Source organism: Pelodiscus sinensis, chromosome 10, assembly GCF_049634645.1.
Source record: "Pelodiscus sinensis isolate JC-2024 chromosome 10, ASM4963464v1, whole genome shotgun sequence".
NCBI lineage: Eukaryota > Metazoa > Chordata > Testudines > Trionychidae > Pelodiscus > Pelodiscus sinensis.
In genome coordinates, this window is record NC_134720.1 from 29,033,794 (window position 1) to 29,057,860 (window position 24,067).

The 24,067-nt window shown below is 43.8% G+C and overlaps 1 long non-coding RNA gene across 1 annotated transcript in view; it reads right to left on the reverse strand.

Annotated features, from left to right (window-relative positions):
• Positions 1-845: 845 nt before the first annotated feature.
• LOC142830776 (uncharacterized) overlaps positions 846-24,067 on the reverse strand; it is a 36,817-nt gene continuing 13,595 nt past the window's right edge. Inside the window, exon 3 of the long non-coding RNA XR_012906246.1 lies at positions 846-2,632. This is a non-coding gene — a long non-coding RNA (uncharacterized LOC142830776). The remainder of the gene's footprint in view (positions 2,633-24,067) is intronic.

A 24,067-nucleotide genomic window follows, 5' to 3' on the forward strand; every position in this document is an offset into this window, starting at 1 on the left:
GTAATGTCAAGAATTTCATATAATAATATAATAAAGTACTAAGTCACTCCACAGCCATGGCAGCTAGGAAAGCAGAGGCCTGGGAGGCAATGTGAAAATACAGGATGACTCAGACCTCAAACCCATTTCTGGGGATCTGTGAATTCGAGTTCCTGAATCCTGCAGTTATTCTGGGCAGGGAACACAAACCTTGTCCTCCCCAACAGAGCACTCAACCTAGCCAAACACATAAGCAGGAGTTTCACCTTAAGCATGACAGCAGTCCTATAGGGGTATAACTACACAGCACGCTTATTCCGAAATAGCTTATTTCGAAATAGCACATCTACGCTGCAGGGAAGCCTCAAAATTAGTCCGAGGCAGGCTTCCCTAATGCAGATATGCTATCTCAATTTAGAGCCCCAGGAGGCACTGGAGAGGAATAACTTAGAATGGCCCTGGTGAGGAGCTATTTCAAAATAGCAGCAGTGGAGCGTCTACATGCCTTATTTCAAAATAGTTATTTCGTATTAGGCATTATTCCTCATAGAATGAGGTTTACAGATTTTGGAATAAGCTGTCCATTTGAAATAACTGAATGCCTGTGTAGACACTCATATAGCTATTTTGGAATAACTACACGTGGCATGGACTAGGTAGTTCAAATTAAAGCTCCTAATTCAAACTACCGTTACTCCTCCTGCAATGAGGAGTAACGGTAGTTCGAAGTAGGAGCTTTAATTCGAACTACCTAGTCCGTGCCGCGTGTAGCCGCGGGCAGGTAGTTCGAACTACGGGGCATTTAAAAATGGCAGTGCCCGGGAACATGCAAATAAAGCCCAGGACATTTAAATCCTGGGCTTCATTTGCAAGTTCGAATGCCGACATTAGCCTCCCTAGTTCTAAGTAGGGTGGCAGTGTGGACATACCCTTAGAGTCCAAGGAGCTACATAGATACTTAAAGTTAAGTGCATGATTAAATAAGTTGTTGGGCCAGGGTCAGAATGATCTATAAAATATTTTGGAAGAAAGTGGACCAAGTACACAGGTTGCTTTATGGGGAAAGACTTTCACTAGGTGACCTACTGTTCCAGTGAAAATTGGCATCTGGCTGTGGTGCACAACAGAGAGTTCACACAGATGGAGGGAGGGCAGAGATGATTTACAGAGATAGCTGAAAGAATGCAAAGATGTCTAAAGAAAAGAATAGCAATTTGGCATTTTAAATTGTAATTAATGATATGTTACTGAGCCAATACGAGAGAACAATAGCAATTAAGTTGTCTAAAATGTGTTTTCTGTTCCAGTTACATACAGAAGGGGAGATAGCTTCTGTGAGGCATTGTCAATGCAAAATGTAGAATTCCACATGAAATAAACTTCAGTATCATCACTTAGCTTTTTTGCATCAGTATCTCCAGCCATAAAATGTTTAACAACTAATTATCTCCTGGCGTAATAAGGAAAAGTAAGGGATTGTAAAATGCAGTACAGATCAAAACTTTAAAGGATAAACCTTTATTCTTATATCACAGTAAAGAGTGAATAGCTGCACCCAGTCTAGCTTCTCTCTGCCATTCATTGTTCTATATAATTTTATCTTGACCATATGACATTAATTTATCATGATCAGTTACCAAAGGGTCAAATCCTTCAGTCCTGATGCAGTCACTATTGGGACACAACTCCCATTGTACCACAAGGGTCAAATTTGTGCCTGATACAAGAAGTCAAGACTCCACTGACTTCAATTCATCCACATTTTTTTATCCCAGTTCACCCTTATTTATTTAGATTTATACACATAGAAGCACTCTCCTCTAGATGCTCCTGCCAATGGGGCCTTGGCTGACTGATGACTAATGGTTATCACATCAGTCTTGTGACAGGGTGTAGTCACATAAGACCTGTTGAGATTGTTTTCCAGTGTGCTGATTATGCCACTGACACCCATCTTCTTGCTCTCTGGGAATTCCCACCACCCCATCCTGCTGGGCCAGATTCTCTGGTTTCCCCAAGACAAAGCACAGATTTGGGGTTACTGCCCCTCTGAAGAGCAATGCAGACACTGAACCACATCAGGTCTGGGAGAATGCAGTTCTATGGCACAGCACTCAGAGAAAAAAAACCCTCAAAAGGGATCAAAACCCCAAATAAATCCATCTTTCTCTGAGTAAAAGTTTTACACACAGAGGATGTTCACCCTCTTTATCAATGAAAGAGAGATATGCACACTGGTCATTCCCCCCAGGTTACAATTATTTACACTGGGCCTCATAATAAAAACACTTTTGTTTACTAAGTACAAACAGTAGGAGTTAAATGGTTGCAAGTGAAAACAGGTTAACAAGTTAAAATTAAAAGAAAATGTACAGCTTGTGCTAATTCACTAAAAAACGTATTGCACAACAATTCTTACCCAAATGAGCTGTTCTTGTTCTAGACAAAATCTTCAGATCAGAGACAACTCTTTTATCTTGATGGGAGAATTTTTACTGTTGATCTTCCACAGTGGGGACACAGCAGAAATTTGTCCTAAGTACATCAACTCCAACTACGCTATTCAGATAGCTGAAGTTGCATATCTTAGGTTGATTTTCTCCCCTCATGTAGACCTGGCCTTAGTAAAGCTTCAGTGGGTAGCCGAGTTAGTCTGTACAGGATAAAATTAAAAAACAACAAATGGTCTGGTAGCACTTTATAGACTAACAAACTGTGTAGATGATATCATGAGCTTTCATGGGCACAGCCCACTTCTTCAGATGACTGGAGTGTTGGATGTCCAGAACTAAAATAAATAGGGGAGAAAGAAGGGGGTCAGGGGAAAAAGGAAGGCTGTAATTCATCATCCTCATGAGAGGAATAGGGCACCCATAGCTTGTGAGTACTCTGGATGAAGTAAAGAGTAAGGATATGTCTACACTACCACTCTAGTTCAAACTAGGGTGGTAGTGTAGACATACCCTAAGGGACATGGTAGTTTCAGGACTCAATCCTAGGCACCACAATAGCACTTAGGAGAAGCATAAAGGGACCATATAACAGGCTTATACCGAAAGCTTGGATTCCCTTGATGAATAATTCACAGATGGCATAAAGCTGGTTTAACCTGCCGCTAGGTCACTCCTGCTTAGCTTCCAGCCTAGCAGGTGTGCCAAGAAAGAGCGCATGGCTGGTCCCTGGCTAGCTAGGGACTGCTCCACCCTGCATGTAGCTTAAAGCAGCTAAAGAGACCCACAGGATCAGGGAGCCTCAACTGACTGCCTGCTCCTCCCAGCTCCACTTAGAGCAGTATAGAATTGTGCCCTACACATGGACAGAGATGTTCTAGATTCACCAACACATTAGCAGGTAGCAGCAGCACCACTTCTTTATGTTGCCTGGCTACAGTCATAGCAATGACTCAGTTTGTGGTGATAACCTGCATAGGATCATCCATTTCAGAAGCCGTAGCTCAGTAATTTATTTAGTTACATTCCGGTTTTGCAGCACGACTGCCACTATAATTCATCTGCTCTAAAATATGGCACACGTACAGAAGCCAAATTTCAAAAAGTCATAAAGGTAAAATGAAAGCACAGTAGAAAAATGTTAGCCATACCAGCAGCATAGTTATAGCCTTCTATAGACCTGAATCTTTTTCTAATTAGCCTTTAATCATAAAAAAGATAAAGAGAGAAAAAGTTCCAACTTTGGACAGTGATTGCACAAACAATCACATGCCCTTAGTGCTCCTGGAGCACACTATGCCACGGGTCCTCCACCCATGCCATGGCAGCCTTCAGAACCACTTGGCATGCACCCCCAGGTGCTCCAGCAGCTATGTAAAGGGCCTGTGGCTCTGGCCACTGCTACAGCAGCCACAGCAGAGGCTGGGAACTCCATGCCCTTTTGAATCTCTGGGTCCTGGGGCAACAGCCTCTTCCTCCCTCCCCCCACTGTCAGGACTATACATTTATCAAGAAAATATTATTTTTAAAAAATTTGTGAGGTGGTTGCACAGAAATGATTTAATAAATCACTAGAATTTAAACCACCAACCTAGCAGTAAACATCGCACACAAAAAATAACAATTAAATACAAGAATTTTTCTTATTTAAGATGGACAGGTTGTTAAAACTTATGGCAACAATTAATTTTATATAGAGATTAAGTATTCTTTTAATTAGGCTGTGAGAAATGAGAGAATAGGGTTACTGGTGGCAATAACAGACAGCTGCTAATTTTACAGTGCATGTGTTGTGACACTGTGTATTCATATTAACACGCACCATTTGTTGGCAAATTTCAATTTCATCATTAAGTAGAGAGCCTAATTAAGGTTTTATAAATAATAGATGTGCCTTCAGACAGTTTGGTGTACCTTGGGAATTGTGGAAACAACAGGCTATGTACAGAACTTGTACAAACATAACATATCTTGGTTAATCATTAGTGAATATTTTGGTACAAAAAAAAAAAAGCCACAAGAAAAAAGTGGGCTCCTTTTAGTTCTCTTAATCTACCTACAAGAAATGTACATATAATAGAGTGCTGATCTTGCAAAAATATAAGCCACATATTAAACTGTATACACTGAAGAGGTTCAGTCAATAAATGGGACTAACAATGTGTACAGTTATAGTTCATGTGCTTCAGCGTTTGCAGGATCGACATCTGTGTAATAAAGGATTTCTCCCACCTTTTCCTTACTGTTCAGCTCTGCCCTGCAAGGTATGGAGTACATAAAGCCAGTTGATGATGTTCATCACCTTCTTATGCTGCACTGAGCAGTACCTTGCATTCCAATAATTGATCTCAGACAAATGTCATGATGAGACAGATGGTAGTTTAGACCAAGTTAGGAGTCCCAGGATTGGGCCCTGAGAAACCATGAATGTGTTGTGATAAGACACAGAATAAGACTCAGAAAAAATAACGCCCCCCACACCAACCTATCTGAAATAGGTTTAAAAATAGCCACTCGTTGCCTGTATTTATGGGTACCATCTACTGTTGGATAACCAGCAATTCAGTGTAGATTTCCATAGTCATTGCTTCCTGAAAGCACTTCTGTTGGGAATATCACATCTGAAGTCCATTATCACTTCATAGGAAATCTGGGACGATGGAAGAGGAAAGCCAGCACAAGCAATGAGACTGTCTGAGTTTCACACATATCCAGTTTATTCAAATGATGAGCACTAAACACCTAATGTCAACACTGGAAATGTTGCCATTAGATTTAAAAGCAAATGGGAACTACCAGCACCCTACATCTCTGAAGAAGATTAATTATTTACACATTCCAATATGGAGTTAGTGTTCTGATTCTGAAAATCCAAGTTTGAACATTGTGGTTACTACATATACCTTCAAGCTCCTATATGAGGCTCTGTACCAAGGCATTAATGTAGGAGAGCCCTTCGCCTCTTTCAAATGTGAAATTGTGGAACTGCTAACTGTGGTTTGTAACCTATCCTTTAAGTCATCTTCTATAGCTAATGTGACACCAATCTTTAGAAAGGGCTCTAAAGGTGATCCTGGAAATTACAGACCAGAAAGTCTAATATCAGTACCGGGCAAATTGGTTGAAACTCTAGCAAAGAATAGAATTGTCAGACACATAGATGAACATAATTTGTTGGGGAAAAGTCAACATTGTTTTGTAAAGGGAAATCAAGGCCTCACTAATTTACTAGAATTCTTTAAGGGGGTCAACAAGCATGTGGACCATGGGAGAAGTTAATATAATAAAAATCTCTCTCTAGATCCCTCTACTCAGAAAGGAACAATGCAAAAAACCCCTGCACCCTTCCTTGTTCCAGAGAAGAAACCATATTGTGTCCAAGAACCCAAATTCACAGAGGGTATGTCTAGACTGCATCCCTGTTGGCAGAGGGATGCAGATTAGGCAGGTCAACATTGCAAATGAGGCAGGGATTTAAATATCCCACGCCTATTATGCATAAAAATGGTCACCGCACTATGCCGACTCAGCCCTTTGTCAACAAAAAGCGGCAGTCTAGAGGGGGATCTGTTGAGAAAGAAAGCCTTTTTTCGACAGATCCCTTATGCCTGTCGACAGAGGAATGCAGTCTAGACATACCCAGAGATGCTCATTCCTGGACAGGGCAGCATACCTGTCAATCCATCCATTTTCAGCAGCTAACTTCCCCTGCCTTCCGAGTACTCAGGAAAGCCAACAGTCTCCAGCTGTTCTCTGGCCCAACTGGTTATCCCTAGCTCCCCTTCTTTGGCACTCCAGGGCTGTCTGACCTAGTTATTCTTGGGTCCTCTGGCAAGTGATATGTTCTGCCTCACTGCTGCTGCTTTCACACCAGGACTTTGTCTCAGAAGCCGAGATTCTCTCCTAAACACAACTCCTGCAGCTGAAGCTTTAGAAAACATGGATATTGTGAGACGCATGATAAAATAGAGAAGGTCCATTTATTTCTGCTAGGTATAGTTTTATACTTCTCTGTCTTAACCCTCTACTGAAAAAGAAGCTACTTCAGGATCAAGGTCTTTTTTAACCAACTAGAATAGCCTAACCGAATCTTATGCTATTGCTCAGCAGCAACCTCTTTTTCTTTTTAATTATGCTTACTGCAAAAACGAATCCACAGATTACTAATTGTATAGATAAGGTGAAGGAGAGGCTCCTTACACAAGAGTTTAACTGCCACTAAAGTACAGCCACCTGTGTTCTCATCCCAAGCACATTGCAAGGAACTCCACTGGCATGATATATAATTCTTTTAGTTGACATGCCAATCAATTGGCTTGTGTACAAGAGTGACTTAAGGCTTTAATTTGCAAAATTTCCAGCAACCTCATCTCTCCTCAGGATTGGACCATGTAGCTGAGTTCCCTTGACACTCACATTTAACAGTCTGGTTGTGGTGAACATAGTCACCGTGCAGGTAAAATACCATTTTCAACAAAGTGTCTGGCTGGTTGACAGGATAGAACCTCAGCAGAGTTTGAATAAGGACATGCTACTTCTCCAAGCTATACTCTGTTTGGCATCTTATATCTTGGCTCAAAGATTCATGGGTTGGTATATAAATTAGCCTGGGATACAGTATTCTGGGTCAACTCATTTCTCCCCAAACAAGGAAACTATTAATGCACTGCTGGAGTATGTTTTATAATGGCTCAGAAGCCATGACATACAATTGATTATTATAATGTCGGAGCTGACTGATTTGGAAGCTGTGTTGTCCCATGGAACTCTGAGCTGGGCTGAGTCTGCACTGTGCGTGCTGTTTGCTTTCTTCTCCTTTCCTCACAGGCCCTCCTCTTATTGGATCAGGAAAATGAATCCTCCCTCCAAAAAATGCCTCGTCTCCCTTGCCATTTGCCTTTCCATTCCCAGTACAAAAGTCCCATGTGGATTCATTCTGGAGATTAGGTATGCAAACCTATATAGATTTCATGAGCTAGACTCTCCTAAATGTTATCTAGAGCCTGATCCAACTCCCATTTAAATCAATAGCAAAATTCCCACTGTATTCAGTGGTATGTTAGATCAGGGTCCCTGGTAGGGAAAAAGAAAAGATGGTTTATTTATCCAATATTAAAAGTCTGTACAAACCTACAGACTTATCTTTCTCTTTAGCCACTGAGAAGGGACTATACTGGCAGTGGCAGTACATGTCCTGTCCCAAAGTGAATTACATCTTTTGTTGGGAAAGTTGTTCAGCTTCCATGCTCATTCACACTCTGAAATCTGTGCTGACGCTCTAACATAAGAACACAAGAACGGCCAAACTGGGTCAGACCTAAGGTCCATCCAGCCCAGTAACCTGTCTGCTGACAGTGACCAATACCAGGTGTCCTAGAGGGAGTGAATCGAACAGGTAATGATCAAGTGATCTCTCCTGCCATGCATCTCCACTCTCTGACAAACAGAGGCAAGGGACACCATTCCTTACCCATACTGGCTAATAGCCATTTATGACTTAACCTTCATGAATTTATCTAGTTCTCTTTTAAACCCTGTTAGGGTATGTCTACACTACCCCGCTAGTTCGAACTAGCGGGGTAATGTAGGCATACCGCACTTGCAAATGAAGCCCGGGATTTGAATTTCCCGGGCTTCATTTGCATAAGCCGGGCGCCACCATTTTTAAATCCCGGCTAGTTCGAACCCCGTGTCGCGCGGCTACACGCGGCACGGAGTAGCTAGTTTGGATTAGGCTTCTAATCCAAACTAGCTGTACTCCTCATTCCACGAGGAGTACAGCTAGTTTGGATTAGAAGCCTAATCCGAACTAGCTACTCCGTGCCGAGTGTAGCTGCGCGACACGGGGTTCGAACTAGCCGGGATTTAAAAATGGCGGCGCCCGGCTTATGCAAATGAAGCCCGGGAAATTCAAATCCCGGGCTTCATTTGCAAGTGCGGTATGCCTACATTACCCTCCTAGTTCGAATTAGGAGGGTAGTGTAGACATACCCTTATAGTCCTAGCCTTCACAACTCCTTAGGCAAGGAGTTCCACAGATTGACTATGTGCTGTGTGAAGAAGAACTTCCTTTTAATTGTTTTAAACCTGCTGCCCATTAGTTTCATTTGGTGGTCTCTAGTTCTTATATAATGGGAATAAGTAAATAACTTTTCCTTATTCACTTTCTCCAAACCACTCATGATTTTATATACCTCTATCATATCCCCTCTTAGTCTCCTCTTTAGTTCTGGCTTTGAATAACAGTATTTTGCTGAGAACCGGACCTTTAAAAAGATATTTGATACATTGTCTTAACTTCCAGATTAGACCTTTCCAAAGGCATAAGGAAATTGAAATAGGTAGCAGTTTAAAAAAACAAAACAGCTGCATCATCATTTGTTGCAGCATCAGTCATTTTAAATCCTTATAAACTTTATCACCTTTTTCTTAACTAATAACAGTATAGAAAGTGTGTTCATTTTCCTGACCTTTTCCAGGGTTAAAAATGTTTGGGGAGGTGAGCTTTAGTATTTTGAGAGACTTTATAGTAAGGATAGATCTGAACAGCATTTCACAAGAAAATGGATTTTTGCTGCTTTCCCCTAGCAGCTGAATACCCTCTATATGTTTTTTAAGTAGAGTCCCAATGGGAAATAGATAATGGCATATAGATGTGCCAGATTTAATAATCACGGGGCCCAATTCTCTTCATTTAAGGCAGCATTACCCTTTTGCCAGGTGCTATCAGTAGTAATAAGGGCTATATCTAGGATCCCTCTTGACAAGTAACAAAACCATCTTGAACCCCTTCCCACCCCCAAACCCAAATTTAGATTCTGGAGTACTCAGAACAGTCAGAACTCCCCCACTTGCAACATTCTAAGACAGTGTACAAAGAGGAAAATCTCTATTAGGGAAAAGGGAACACAATCAAACTTGGGGAAACAGCAATGGAATAGATATGCAGTTAAAAATGAAATACCATCCCTTAGATGCCTATATACAAATGCGAGAAGTATGGGTAATAAGCAGGAAGAACTGGAATTGCTAACCAATAAATACAACTATGATATCATTGGTATTACAGAAACCTGGTGGGATGGGACGCATGATTGGAATGTTGGTATGGAAGGGTACGGCTTGCTCAGGAAGGACAGACAGGGAAAAAAGGGAGGAGGGGTTGCCTTGTATATTAAAAATGTACACACTTGGACTGAAGTGGAGATGAATGTAGGAGATAGCTGTGTAGAGAGTCTCTGGGTTAAGCTAAAAGGGGTAAAAAACGAGGGTGATATCATGCTAGGAGTCTACTACAGGCCACCTAGCCAGGTGGAAGAGGTGGATGAGGCCTTTTTTAAACAATTAACAAAACTATCCAAAGCCCAAGATTTGGTGGTGATGGGGGACTTCAACTATCCAGACATTTGTTGGGAACCTAACACAGCGAGGCACAGGCTATCCAATAAGTTTCTGGACTGCATTGGAGACAACTTTCTGTTTCAGAAGGTTGAAAAAGCTACCAGAGGAGAAGCTGTTCTGGATTTGGTTTTAACAAATAGGGAGGAACTAGTTGAGAACTTGAAAGTGGAAGACAGTATAGGGGACAGTGATCACGAAATAATAGAGTTCATGATCTTAAGGAAAGGTAGAAGGGAGACCAGCACAATTGAGGTAATGGATTTCAGGAAGGCAGATTTTGATAAGCTCAGAGAACTTGTAGGTAAGGTCCCATGGGAAGCAAGACTGAAGGGAAAAACAACTGAGGAGAGTTGGAAGTATTTCAAAGGGATGTTGTTAAGGGCCCAAAAGCAAACAATTCCGCTGTGTAGGAAAGATAGAAAATATGGCAAAAGACCAGCTTGGCTTAACAAGGAGATCTTGCACAATCTCAAAATAAAAAAGGAGTCATATAAAAAATGGAAACTAGGACAACTAACAAAGGATGAATATAGGCAAGCAACACGGGAATGCAGGGGCAAGATTAGAAAGGCAAAGGCACAAAATGAGATCAAACTAGCTACAGGCATAAAGGGAAACAAGAAGACTTTTTATAAATACATTAAAAGCAAGAGGAAGACCAAGGACAGGGTAGGCCCACTGCTTAGTGAGGAGGGAGAAGCAGTAACAGGAAACTTGGAAATGGCGGAGATGCTCAATGACTTCTTTGTTTCGGTCTTCACCGAGAAGTCTGGAGGTGTGCCTAACGTAGTGAATACAAGCAGAGAGAGGGTAGGTTTAGAAGATAGGATTCACAAAGAACAAGTTAAAAGTCACTTAGGAAAGTTAGATGTCAGCAAGTCACCAGGTCCTGATGAAATGCATCCCAGGATACTCAAGGAGCTGATAGAGGAGGTATCTGAGCCTTTAGCTATGATCTTTGAAAAATCATGGCAGACAGGGGAGATTCCAGAAGACTGGAAAAGGGCAAATATTGTGCCCATCTATAAAAAGGGGAATAAGAACAACCCAGGAAACTATAGACCGGTCAGTTTAACGTCTGTCCCAGGGAAGATAATGGAGCAGGTATTTAAGGAAATCATATGCAAACACTTGGAAGGTAATAAAGTGATAGGGAATAGCCAGCATGGGTTTGTGAAGAACAAGTCATGCCAAACTAATCTGATAGCTTTCTTTGATAAGATAACGAGCCTTGTGGATAAGGGAGAAGCGGTGGATATCATATACCTAGACTTTAGTAAGGCATTTGATACGGTCTCGCATGATATTCTTATTGATAAACTAGGCAAATATAACTTAGATAGGGCCACGATAAGGTGGGTGCATAATTGGCTGGATAACCGTAGTCAGAGAGTTGTTGTTAACGGTTCTAAATCCTGCTGGAAAGGGATAACAAGTGGAGTTCCTCAAGGGTCTGTTTTGGGACCCGTACTGTTCAATATCTTCATCAATGATGTAGATATTGGGATAGAGAGTACGCTTATTAAGTTTGCGGATGATACCAAACTGGGTGGGGTTGCGACTTCTTTGGAGGATAGGGACATAATTCAAAATGACCTTAGCAAGTTAGAGAAATGGTCAGAGGTAAACAGGATGAGGTTTAATAAAGAGAAATGCAAAGTGCTCCACTTAGGAAGGAACAATCAGTTCCATACATACAAGATGGGAAGCGACTGTCTAGGAAGGAGCATGGCAGAAAGGGATCTAGGGGTCATAGTGGACCACAAGTTGAATATGAGTCAACAGTGTGATGCTGTTGCCAAAAAAGCAAATATGATTCTAGGTTGTATCAACAGGTGTGTTGTAAGAAAAACTCGTGAAGTCATTCTGCCGCTCTACTCTGCACTAGTTAGGCCTAAGCTGGAGTACTGTGTCCAGTTCTGGGCGCCACATTTCAAGAAAGATGTGGAGAAATTGGAAAGGGTACAGAGAAGAGCGACAAGAATGATTAAAGGTCTAGAGAACATGACCTATGAAGCCAGGCTTCATGAACTGGGCTTGTTTAGTTTGGAAAAAAGAAGATTAAGGGGGGACATGATAGCGGTTTTCAAATATCTAAAAGGGTGTCACAAGGAGGAAGGAGAAAATTTGTTCCTCTTGGTTTCTGAGGACAGGACAAGGAGCAATAGGCTTAAAGTGCAGCAGGGGAGGTTTAGATTGGACATTAGGAAAAAATTCCTAACTGTCAGGGTGGTCAAATATTGGAATAAATTGCCAAGGGAGGTGGTGGAATCTCCCTCTCTGGAGATATTTAAGAACAGGTTAGATAGACATCTGTCAGGGATGGTGTAGATGGAGCTTGGTCCTGCCTTGAGGGCGGGGGGCTGGACTCGATGACCTCTCGAGGTCCCTTCCAGTCCTATTATTCTATGATTCTATGATTAGTGACTTAGGACTAGAAATGTTCCTCCTAGTGATGAGTATGCCCTGCAGACAATATTTTCTTAAGCACATCACTTCACATGCCCATCCAATCTACTCACCATTTGGATCTAGGAGTAGCCACAGTGGCTCTTTGAAGGTCTGTTGCCTGTCCTAAGAGATGAGTTTGCCTTGTTCCCCTGAACTCACCAGAGTTCATTCAGGTCTGCCGATGTCCTTGCTTGATCTCTGTTCCTTTGTGATGCCCTCTCAGCAAAGTCCTTACTTTGTATTATCTTTCCTGTGGAATTTGCTGTATTATCTCTCAAAACAAAAACCTGAGTCTACATGGTCTCTTACAGTGAAGGGCAAGGGGTCAGGGGCAGTGAGGGAAGGAGGAAGCACCAAAAGGGTGCAAGGGTAAGGGAAGGTGCAGGTACCAGGGGATTTGGGGGTGAAGCAGAAGGGCAGACCCTTGCAGGAGAGAGACCAGCACCAGAGGAGAGAGGGTTCGGTGGGGGCCAAACTCAGGGGTGTAGGTAATGTGTCCCTAATTTTGGTTCAGAGAGAACAGAGTTCAAATGGCCATCCTTAAAAGGGGCAAGCTTCCTTTTTTTTCTCAACAATGTGTTCCCCATAAAAAAAAATATTGTTTGGTGTTTCTCGGTCTTAAAAAGTTTAAGAAACAGTGCCCTAGTGGGTGCCTCAAAGGCAGTGAATATAAAAGCCTTCCTGGAGCTCAAGGGCACTACAAAGGGAGAGTGAAGTTTCCTGTAAAGTTGTACGCTCTGTGCAACTAGAAGTGGGATGCTATATGTCTCTCCATTCTGGATTCCCATGCTTCCTCATAGGCTACCAAGTCCTCATCCATTCTCCAGCTCAAATCCTCATAACAGCAAAGGAGTCTGTATAAGAGTGAGGAGAGAAAATAGGGGTGTGAAGTTGTCTGAGCCTCATTTCTGGCTCACAGGGAGGGAAGATATCCAAGTATAGAGGGCTTCTGTTACTTGTAAATCTGGAGGAGTAGGAGAGGAGGGGAAAGATAGGTTCCTCTCCCCCTAAAATTCCAAAATAGTATTTGAATTCCCACCTTCTAAGCTAAGAACTGCAGCGCTCAACATCAATTAATATTTTAGTGGTACTAATATTATTTTATTGAATCTGGAGGATTTATATGATCTAGACAGTGATATGAAGGGGAAGCCAGATTGGTGGACAATAATAATTGGGGGGCACTCTATGATTTTTGGCAAATTGTTATTGGCCACACATTTCTTATTAATGGAATTACCCAACCATCTATTGTAAAAAGACCCTGTTATGTTCTTTACAGAACAAAGCAATTATACTTGATAACAATTAACTGATTATCATAAAACATAAATTATCATCAGAGTTTTTTGTTCATAAACCAGACACGGAAGATAATTATCAACACCTTAAGACAAATTGACAAACTTGTCAGTGAGTATTAAGTTAAAAATATGTTAACATTTATACTATTTTTAGGAGAAATCCTCTCTTGTGAGGCTAGTTATGTGTTTGATGCCTAGCAATATATGATCTGCTGCAAAGATCGTGACATATTTCAAGAATCCTGTAATGAATAATTCCAAAACCCACATATAACACTGATTAGGAACCAGATCAAACCAGAATTGCTGGGCCACTGGGCAACGCAGGGGCTGGGTCTCAGGTGAAAGGGTTGAGGCTTTTTAGTGCTGCCTGGGGCTCGGGCAATGATTTCTCTGGATTATCTTGGTAAACCCAATAGCGTGGCATGTGCTTTAGAAAGCACAGCCACATGCTCAAGTAATTGCAAGGGTTCCCAAACTGCATTTCAATGCTGTTTGTATGGAAACTTCTGCATATTGCTGATGCAAATATAATAACATGCACTATTTAACCAGAGAGTTAAACCCAATCCACTAAGGGCATTTCTTTTAACCACAGCCAACTTTGGGCCTTTTAAAATCTAAGGTATGTATACAGTCCCCCATCACTATATTGTCTGAGCACAGTCTTTAATGTACTGATACCCCGATCATCACTATGGGGTAGGGCATAGGTACTGCCTTCAAGTGTTTTTCCAGAAAAAGTAAGGCATAATCTATCCTCCAAATTATATTTTATATTAGAAAAAGCCCCTTAGTCATTTTTTTCTATTGCATAATCAAAATTTCTGTACTTGGACAGAAAAATTCACACTATCAACAGATTGGTGATTGCAAAATGTTTGCAAACAAATATAGCAATGGAGTGCAAACAGAGTATGTTCTGAAAAACAAGCTAGCAGTTCAGATCTTTCTGTGTATCACTTGTGCTTAGATTTATTTTAAATCATGTATCAGAGACAGATATTGATCAATAAAGAGTGTATTTTTTAAAATAATCACATTATTAAGCCCTGGAAAAAGTGGTCTAGGGAGTCTCCATCATATGTGATTATTAAGAGCACATTGGACAAACACCTGCCAGGGGTGATGTAAATCAGGAGGTTTCAGACTTTTTTTTTTAGGCCCCTTTGAAAATATTTCAGGTTCTGACAGACCCCTCTCAAAAAGTGATAGCAAATCACTGTATATGCTTTTAAAAATAGGTGACCTGAGAGCTGCAGCTGCTATATCCTCCCCCTCTCCTAGACCCCTGGCAATATTACACACACACACACACACACACACACACACCGCAGTACCCTTTTAGGTTGGGACCCCCAGTCTCAAAAATGCTGGTTTCAATAATACTTAGTACTCCCTTGAGTGCAGGAAACTAGACTAAAAGACCTGTCAAGGTCCCCTCCAGTCCCACAGTTCTCTGATTCACGGGCTCAGAGTGGCTTCAATGGGTGCATTTTGAAAACTTCAAAGTAAGTAAGCTTACATATGTCAGTTCAATAGATAATGACACATTGCATCCAATGTTCTCAGTGCTAACATAGGGTTGTGAGGGCTGGAGATCTACTAAAATGTTCAACAGAAAACTCAATGCCTCTGAAAATAGGTGCTCACAAAACCTTCTGTGCATGGGATGAAGAAAGTATCACCACTGAAGGCATCCAAAAGTCACGAGCCAGCAGCTGCAGCTCATTTCTAGACTCAGAAGGGAGCACTGGAAATGTCAGGTGCCAGTACACAGACTCCTACCTGAAGCTGTCAAGTGGTAACCAATTGGAGTGAGGAAACAAGGACACCCACAAGAACTTTAAGGAGAACCTTTATCAGGGCAGGCAGAAGTGTCACTCTCAGGACCACAATGAGGATGGAAACAACAGTTAATGACACAGAGGAACAGAAATGACTATTTTTTACCCTGAGCCCCAACATTAGGGCAAGAAGGATGTAATAAAAGTGTGAGGGTTTAAATTGGAGGGGGGGGGGCAGAGGGAGAATGAAGAACATATTGAAGTAGAAAAGTAGCACTTGAACATGACTCAGATAAATGCAACTGGGCTTGAGGACAGAAGGAAAAGGTTATTACTTCCGTGTTTGAGAACAGCAGAATACAAACAAGGATTGTCAGTGGCTCTAGCGTCATGTAATTTGTATCTATGCTTCTGGAGTGGCTATGGTGCAGTATGAAGTGGTACCGGGGCTTTTGGAATGGAATCAGTGCACAAAGCGCAGTGGGCTGTGCAAGCACTCCTCATCCCCTGCACGCCACTGAACTGTGTTCTGGAAAAGTTGCCCCTACCCAACATATAGGGGTGCAGGCTGTGCTTTCAGTGGTACAGTTACTAGGTCAGTGGTGGGCAACCTGTGTTCCACAGGCCTCATGCAGCCCATTGGGGTTCCACCTGCAGCCTGCGCACCTCCTGTCTGCCCCTCTCTCCCATGCGCCTCTTGCACACTGGGGCACTGGACCCCACACGTCCTTCTCCTCTCCCTCCTTCCCACCATTTTCAGAGCACCGTGAATCCAATGATTCATGCTCCATCCCTGCTCTCAGAGCTGGAATGCTGCAAATCAGCTGAGATGATGGTGGACCAGCCACTCATGCAGCTCACTTACTAGTCTTGGTTGCCCATCACTGTACTAGGCGGATTCACTGTCCAAACTGTCCCAGGGCATGTCTACACTAGGAAATTATTTTGAAATAACTAAATTTGAAATGATAACTCCTGAAATAACTATTTTGATATAAGCTTACTCCCAAAAGAAAGCAGGTGTACAGATTTCAAAATAAGCATCCCGCTTCTTATTTTGAAATAAGGGGAGTTATTAACTCCCTAGTGTAAACCAGGGCCCACAGAATGTAAAGCGGCGCAGAGGGCAGCAGGATACTGAAGCTGTAGTAGTAGCCATGCAGTAAAACTGCTACAGCTCTTTGGAGTAGAAAGGAAGAGTTCAGTTCCTCCCTTTCCTACTTATCTCTCTCTTCACAAAGACACAGCCACCATGGAATCTCACGAAACAGGCCAGTCTACACTGCACTGGGTCAGGGACCAGGTTTTGACCCCTATATCTCTTTTCTTTTTCCAAAATTGTACCAGATTTCTCTGCAACAAACTAGTGTCACTGGCCACCCATTGATCCAGAGGAGGAGGAACCCCTCCGGCCTCCATATTGGGCTAAGGCTGACCCCGCCCATCTACCTGACCGGAAGCCACGGGGCAGGTCCAGAACTATAAAAGCCCAGACAGCAGCCTCAGTCAGAGCGGAGCCTGCTGAGAGACTAGAGGCATCCCCTGGGCTCCCAGTGTGGGAAGTGGGGACTGAGGCCTAGCCAGGGCCTTCTACCCTCCTGGGCCCCGAGGCAGGCTCTCTGCCCGGAAGGCTGAAGCCCGGCCTGGCCAGCCTACCTTCCCTGATGAGGCCGAGGACTCAAAGGGCCAGACCGATTCTGTGCTCCAGCCCCTGCCCTGGAACTGGGAGAAGCGGATCATGCCACCTAGACCGGAGATGCAGCCCGGGACTCCCCCGGCGCCTAACCCTGAGGCCTGACCCAGCTGCCTGACACCAGGAGCCTGCACCAGGAGCCCAGCTGAGCCCCCCTGACCGGCAAGCTGCGGCGGACTGGGCCAGACCACCCCAGTCGGACAAGACCCTCCTGGACCCCCTACCTATGCCGCCTGACACCCAGGTACTGGCTGAGGGGGGCAGAACGGAAGTGGCACAGGGGTTAGTGGGCTGTTAAAAGCCCCAAGGCCGGCGCGTTTCGGGCTGGATGCTCCACTGAGCCCGTAGCAGCCTGCCTTGCTGCTCAAAGGGCCCTGGGCTGGGGTGCAGTGGAGTGGGTGGACCTGCGCCCCCTTGCCACCTACCCACGGGGTGGCAGTCTCCCCCTTCGCCATTGCCACAGGTGACCCATCTGCACCCTTCCTGAACAATAAGCTCCCAAAACCTGTGTGTTTGCGGCCACACCCTGATTCACATGGGTGGCGGCCAGACCCTGGGTCAGAGTGATTGTTGCCCAGCCGGAACCAGGCTTAGGCCTCATTTACTGTGTTTGCTGCCCCGCCCTGCTCCAGGACCAGGGCTCAGGTACTGTCTGCCTTTGTAGCTGGCCCATGGCAGGGCCTTGGGACTATACAGGACTTCTTCCTGGTGACCCAGACCTGAAGTAAGGCCGGGCACTCGAACTGATTGCCTCTTGCCCCGACCTGGAGTAAGGCCGGGAGTGGGACTAGTTACCCGAGTAGTGGGTTGGACGGGCCGCCCACTGACCCAGAGGTGGAGGAACCCCTCTGGGAGGCCTACCATCCTACAGTCATATATTTTATACAATACCAAAATGGCTTCAAAATAAACAGGTCAACTTTTCCATTGTCCAGTAAATCACAGATCCTTGTGTGCACTAGGGTAGGTAGTCACTTGAATGACCTAGATTTGCTAAAGACAATGGCTATGAACCTTTGGCTATTGAGGTACCCGTGTGTGCAGCACAAGAGGACAGTTTGGGATTATGACTGTGATGCACAGCATCTGCTGGTAGCATCACCTAGCTGTTAAGAGGTTAGGGCCCTGGTCACCACATCTCTGTCTCTCGTCTTTACCCCAGGACACCTCTGTGTCTCATGTCAGTTTCTCTTTCATCGGGGGTGGATTTAACCATTGGGTCAGTCTTCTCTCTTTTTGCCCATGATGGGATACCTAGGAATTCCTGGAGTTTTCTTATTGACCCTTGTCAGCCGATGGTCAGGGCAGTGTGTGTGTGTATGTGTTACACCCGAGTCTTCAACTGCTGGGACACAAGGCCCCATCGCAGTGGGTAGTCTAGGAGAGACTGACGGGTGCCCCGAGGAGTTTAACATCCGTGTCTTTGTCTTCGCAGAGGGCAGCCAACAGGTTGACAAACGCCCCAGAGTTTATAGGAAGAGTTTATTACATCTCAGATTTTAACTGCTAGGATACAGGATCCCTTCGTAGCGGGCGGTCTAGGGAAGACTGAGAGATGCCCCTATGGATCTGTCCTCTGGAAGTGACATGATCCAAATGCCCAAGCCCTCCCTATATCTGTCCCTTATGACCGGCTGAAATTTTTTTTAAATTGTGCTTGGTTCTGTTACAGCAACTGAAGGAGTCAGGTTAAAGCTTACATAGTTACAGGTTTATTAAAGAAGCTTATAAATCATATGGTTACAGTGGCTATTGCTCTATTTCTTAACTGCTAGCAAATATAGATCTTAAAAATGGTTACAAAGAAAATAAAGATAGAAAATAGAAATAATGATACCAAGTGACAGCTTAATCTTTAAAGAGCTCTAAGTCTATGTGTACACTTAAGACAAAGGACACATCCAGGTACAATTTTTACCCCCTTCTGTGCCTCTTGACTCCAGTGTATCAGGCCAGGGCTGGTCCCTCAATTCCTAGGAAAGACTAATACAAGGTGGGCGTCTCTGTGGAACCTCGGGAGGTCAAACACCTAACCCGACCAGCAGATAGATGGTAGATTGACGCTCAGAGTAAGTGTGCTGCTGGACCCATCTTTGTACCCATAGGGGCCCGTATCCTCTTTCTTATCTAAGATGCCAAATTGTGTTGGTCCATCTTTGTGACGCCAGTTCTCACAAGGGAGTTGTGAACTTAATTTACACTTGCAAGAGAGAGATTCCTAAATTGTGAGTACTGGACATTTTTTTTCTGGGCGGGAGATTCCTCCCCTCGGACAGTGTGTGTTCGTATCAATATAGGTTTTAGTCAAGGGCACTCCTCGGCAGCCTCTTGGTCAGCAATTGGCGTATCTCTGTTAACAGCCATCCAGGGTCACAGCAGCTAGCATATCCGGGCCTTCTGTTCAAGGCTTTCAAAGACTATGCTGTTTTACTGCTCTGTGTGCCCTGCATGCTTACAGGCAAGCAAAGATGGATGTTACAGGGGGGTTCCTGTCTGGCTACACTTACCCAGCCTAATTCACTATCTGCTATTTTCACAAGTTGTAAGTAAAATATCGTAGGAGCCACTGGGTGCTCAGCATTTTTGACAACCATGCCACTTATGTAAGTGCATAAATCAGGCCTCCAAACTGCAAGCACCTATTTTTAAAACCTTGTTCAGAATGACGTGAAGTAAATCAGATTTTGTTAAAAACAGACCAACATAAGAAACAGCCCAACATTTATAGCTCCACTCTATAGCTCAGTGAGCCCCTTTTGAAACATACAGCCATTAGTTAGGGTGGGACATCAAAGCAGGCCTCAAGCTCTGATGTAGGCTTCACTCTACATAACACATTCCCATCCCCACTTTCCCCATAGCCATAGTCACCATTCTGATCTAGTATGGATTTCTCCTTTGGCCCTGTCTGCATTGGTCTAGCCAGTTAGGCTCCTTCTAGGATAGTCCCAGCATTGGTTGCTGTGACATCTCCTTGGATAATCCAGTTGTGGCCCTTCTTAGGACAGAAGTGCGCAAGCTCAGCACCTTAACCATCCAGTATGTTAAACAGGAATATTCAGCACCCATCCACTCCTTGGTAAAATCTATCTGCCCTCTTGCATACCTTGAAAAGTGAGCTAGGCAACTCCATCACCCTACTCCCCCCCCTCCCACACAGCTCAGGTCAGAGCAAATAAAATAACCAGTTTACAAACATTTAGAAGCATAAACACTGCCACCACAAGCTCACACTGCCAAAGGGACAAGGATGCACAAACATGGTATGAGATCAGTTTATTTATTTTTCCATACATGGTGAAAATATTGAAACTTTCATGAGACAGTCATACACCCCTTATGCCTAGGCCAGGATCAGATTAACTGTAGTTTCATTAAAACCACGGAAATGTAGGCCAAGAACCTGAATTCATATAATGAAATCAGAATCTGAGTTCATGTAAAAAGTAGTGTTTCCAGCCCTATTGGATGTAAAGCAAAGTTTGAAAATCTGAAAACAGTGTAACTGATGCCTGCCGGCAGCTACTGAAAGCTCTTATTTAATAGAACCGTGCAATCTGCTGCTACACCAGCTAGACAGCATGAAAGTAGGGTCATGGGAATAATGCTTCCAATTTCCTTATTTCAACTGATTTGTCCACTGGCACCTGAAGTGGAACTAATGGGGAAAAAATCACATGACTAGCTCGGGGTGACATTCTCCAGGAAAAACAATTCACTGTCAATGGTAGCCTCACAATGCTCTTGGATAGGCCAAAAATTCACAACAAGTTTTGCCAGCTAGGTTGTGGGTACAAAGAGTTCCAATGCAATACACTTGATTCTCAACCCATACTTGGACTTCAGACAAGGTTAACAGTGTGTGCGCTGTCAGGGTGAATCAAACACCTACTGCAGCTCCATTACAGCACGCCTGTCTGCTGGAGCTGATATGCTCTCACATGCTCAGATTTTCATTCTTAATTTGGGATTACCTGTCCTCCTAAATAGAAGTCAGAGCCTAGATGTTACTTGAAAATAGTTTTTTTTACTGAATTACAATAGCTCTGGCACACAAGATATAGTGGAGGGTGGTTCTAGAGCTCATATTGAATTTAATATTGCAGAAACATTTTAGAACAATCTGTGACAACTGAATACATCATATTGAGTTAAACTGTTTCAGAATTCCTCTTTTGTCATTTTAATATGATCAAAGAGATTATACTCATATCCATAGTAAACCTGATTGATTTTAAAATGATTTTAAAGCTTATCATATATATAGCAGCCCAATGTCTGTGACTCTGTAATGCTGAAACGCTGGCTGTTTCCTCTGGGCAGTGCTGTTGCCTTCTGCCATGGTGCTCGGCTGACTTCTGCATCGCTCAGCTGGGCCGCGGCGCAGTGCAAGCAGCCGTTTCTGGTCCGTGCTCCCCATGCAGGGGAGTGCTGCATGGGGAGCGCGTTCCTCAAATGGCCGCTTGTGCTGCTTGCTCCTGAGTGGCGCAGAAGTCAGCCGAGCACCATGGTGGGAGGCAACAGCACCGCCCAGAGGGAACAGCCTGGGGGTGGGGCCTGGACGAGCATGCGTCTCTGATGTCAGGAAAGGGCGCCGGATTCAAAAGGAGGAAAGCGGAGCAGACACAGAGGACGCGGAGGAGACAGAGAGGAGAATGGAGGAGGTGAAGAGGCAGAGGAGGTCAGTGAAAGGGAGAGTGAGAGACGCAGCAGGGGGAGGAGAAAAGAAACACAGAGTGAGAGGTGGGAGGGGGAGAAGAGAAAGAGAGAGAGACGGAGAGAGAGGCAAGAGGCGGACGAGAGCTAGAGAGAGGGTGAGGCAGGAGGAGGAGGAGAAGAGAGAGAGAGAGAGAGAGGCCGTTTGTGCCGCTTGCTCCTGAGCAGCGCAGAAGTCAGCTGAGCGCCATGGGGGGAGGCGAAGGCGGTAAGAGGGTTACATATGCCCAGGGGGCAGGGCCTGAATGAGCGTGCATCCCCGATGGAGACAGAGGAGAGTGGAGAGAGAGTGAGAGGGAGAAGGAGAAGGAGAAGAGAAAGAGAGTGAGAGGCAAGAGGGGGAGAAGAGACGGCGAGAGAGGCAGAAGGTGGAGGAGAGCTGAGAGAGAGGGGAGGAGGCAGTAGGAGGAAGAGAGAGACCGGAGGCTCAGAAGAGAAGACTGACATGGAGGAGAGACCTGAAAATCCTGTCTTATGATGGGCTAATTGGCTAGTTGTTAATAATCTTGCCTAAAATGTCTTCTAGAGCTGCTGATTGATTGCTAACACAATATATTGCTTTAGTTTCTAAAGAGACACATTCAGTAATTTTGTTGAATGCTAAACATTTACTATCTTATGCTCCCTTTCACATTAGCTGGGAGAAGCTCCTCCCCCCCAAAAAAAATTGTGTCTAAGGGCATACACAATATGAGCAGTGGCTCAGTAGTATGAAGCCCCTCTGGTATAAGTATAAGGGTACTACACTGTACCCAGAGACAATAATTGCAGCTTGTGTAGATACACTCAAATGAGGTTAAATTGAGACAGCTCAGGATTTGGAGCAGCACATACTAGTGAGGCCTATCCAAACCCACCTGGATATCTGGGTAATTACTTGTACTGTACTACAACTTCACTGTTCCAGGACGAGGACTAATTTGATTAAAGCTATCTTGGGTATTGTGACATTGCACCACCCCATTTTTATGGAAATATATTTTTGAATATGAATATGCCTATCTCAAATATGATTTATGCAAAAGGTGGCATGTGACCGGTCATTGAAAAGCTTGTATTCTGCTCAATGTGCATATTCTGTTTGTGTGCATGTGTCATTCCTGTATTTGAAGTTACAAATATAAGTATAAACCTGTTTATATATCTAGATGTGCTAATGAAAACAATTAGTTATACTCAAGCAATTTAATGGTCTGGTACTCATAATGATGAGCTGTGAATAATCTTGCTTTTCCTGTAAGCCTGGACTATGTTTGGTCCTGCCAAGACATGTGGTCAGGTCACCTAATGCTGGCACCCATTTTGGCTGTGATGCTTTTTCATGGAATTGTGAAAGGGTTAAAACTGAACACAAAGGAGTCCAACCTTGGGAAAGAACCATTTATAGACAAGAACCCATATAACAGGGGGCAGTTGCCAAACACCAAGGCACTCCCTGCTTACTACCCAGATGACTGCTGGAAACATCTAAGACTGAACAGGGGGAAGATACAGGCCCAAGTCTGGAGGCTTCCCAGCTTATGTTTGGGTAAGAAATTTAATGTAACAAGTTCGCCAGAGTATTAAGCTTAACTGGTGTATTTTGTTTTATTTTACTTAGTAACTTACTTTGGTCTTTCAGGGTGTGTCTAGACTACAGGGTTCTGTCGACAAAAGTGAACTTTTGTCGACAAAACTATACCTGCATCTACACTGCCGTTGAGTTCTGTCAACATAACATCAATAGAACTCAGCAGTTTTGTCGATGGCTGTAAACCTCATTCTGCAAGGAATAACGCCTTTTGTCGACAGAGCTCTGTCGACAGAAGGCGTTATTGCATCTACACTGTCCTTTGCGTCTACACTGTCACGTTGACAAAGTGGCTTGCTTTGTCGACAGAACTGGATGTAGTCAAGACGTGCTTTGTCAACAGTATCTGTCGACAAAACTTCTGTCGACAAAAGCCTGTAGTCTAGACGTACCCTCAGTCTCCTCTTGCGACCACTTAAATCCTACTTTGTATACTTAATACAATCAGTTTTGTTTATCATTAAACCCAGTGTAAATAATTGTTACTGGGAAGAGGGGGGGGACACAGCATCTGTGCCTATATCTCTTTCATTATTAAATGGAGTGAACAACTTTTATGCAGGGGTTCTGGTCCCATTGGGACTATGCACCTGGATGTATGTCAAGTGCATGAGACTGAGCATTCCCAGAGCTGAGCTGACCTTTGTATCTGTGTCACTCTGCTGTGAGCTGTGATACCAAATCTGTCCCTTTGCTGGGGGAGACCAGAGGTTCTA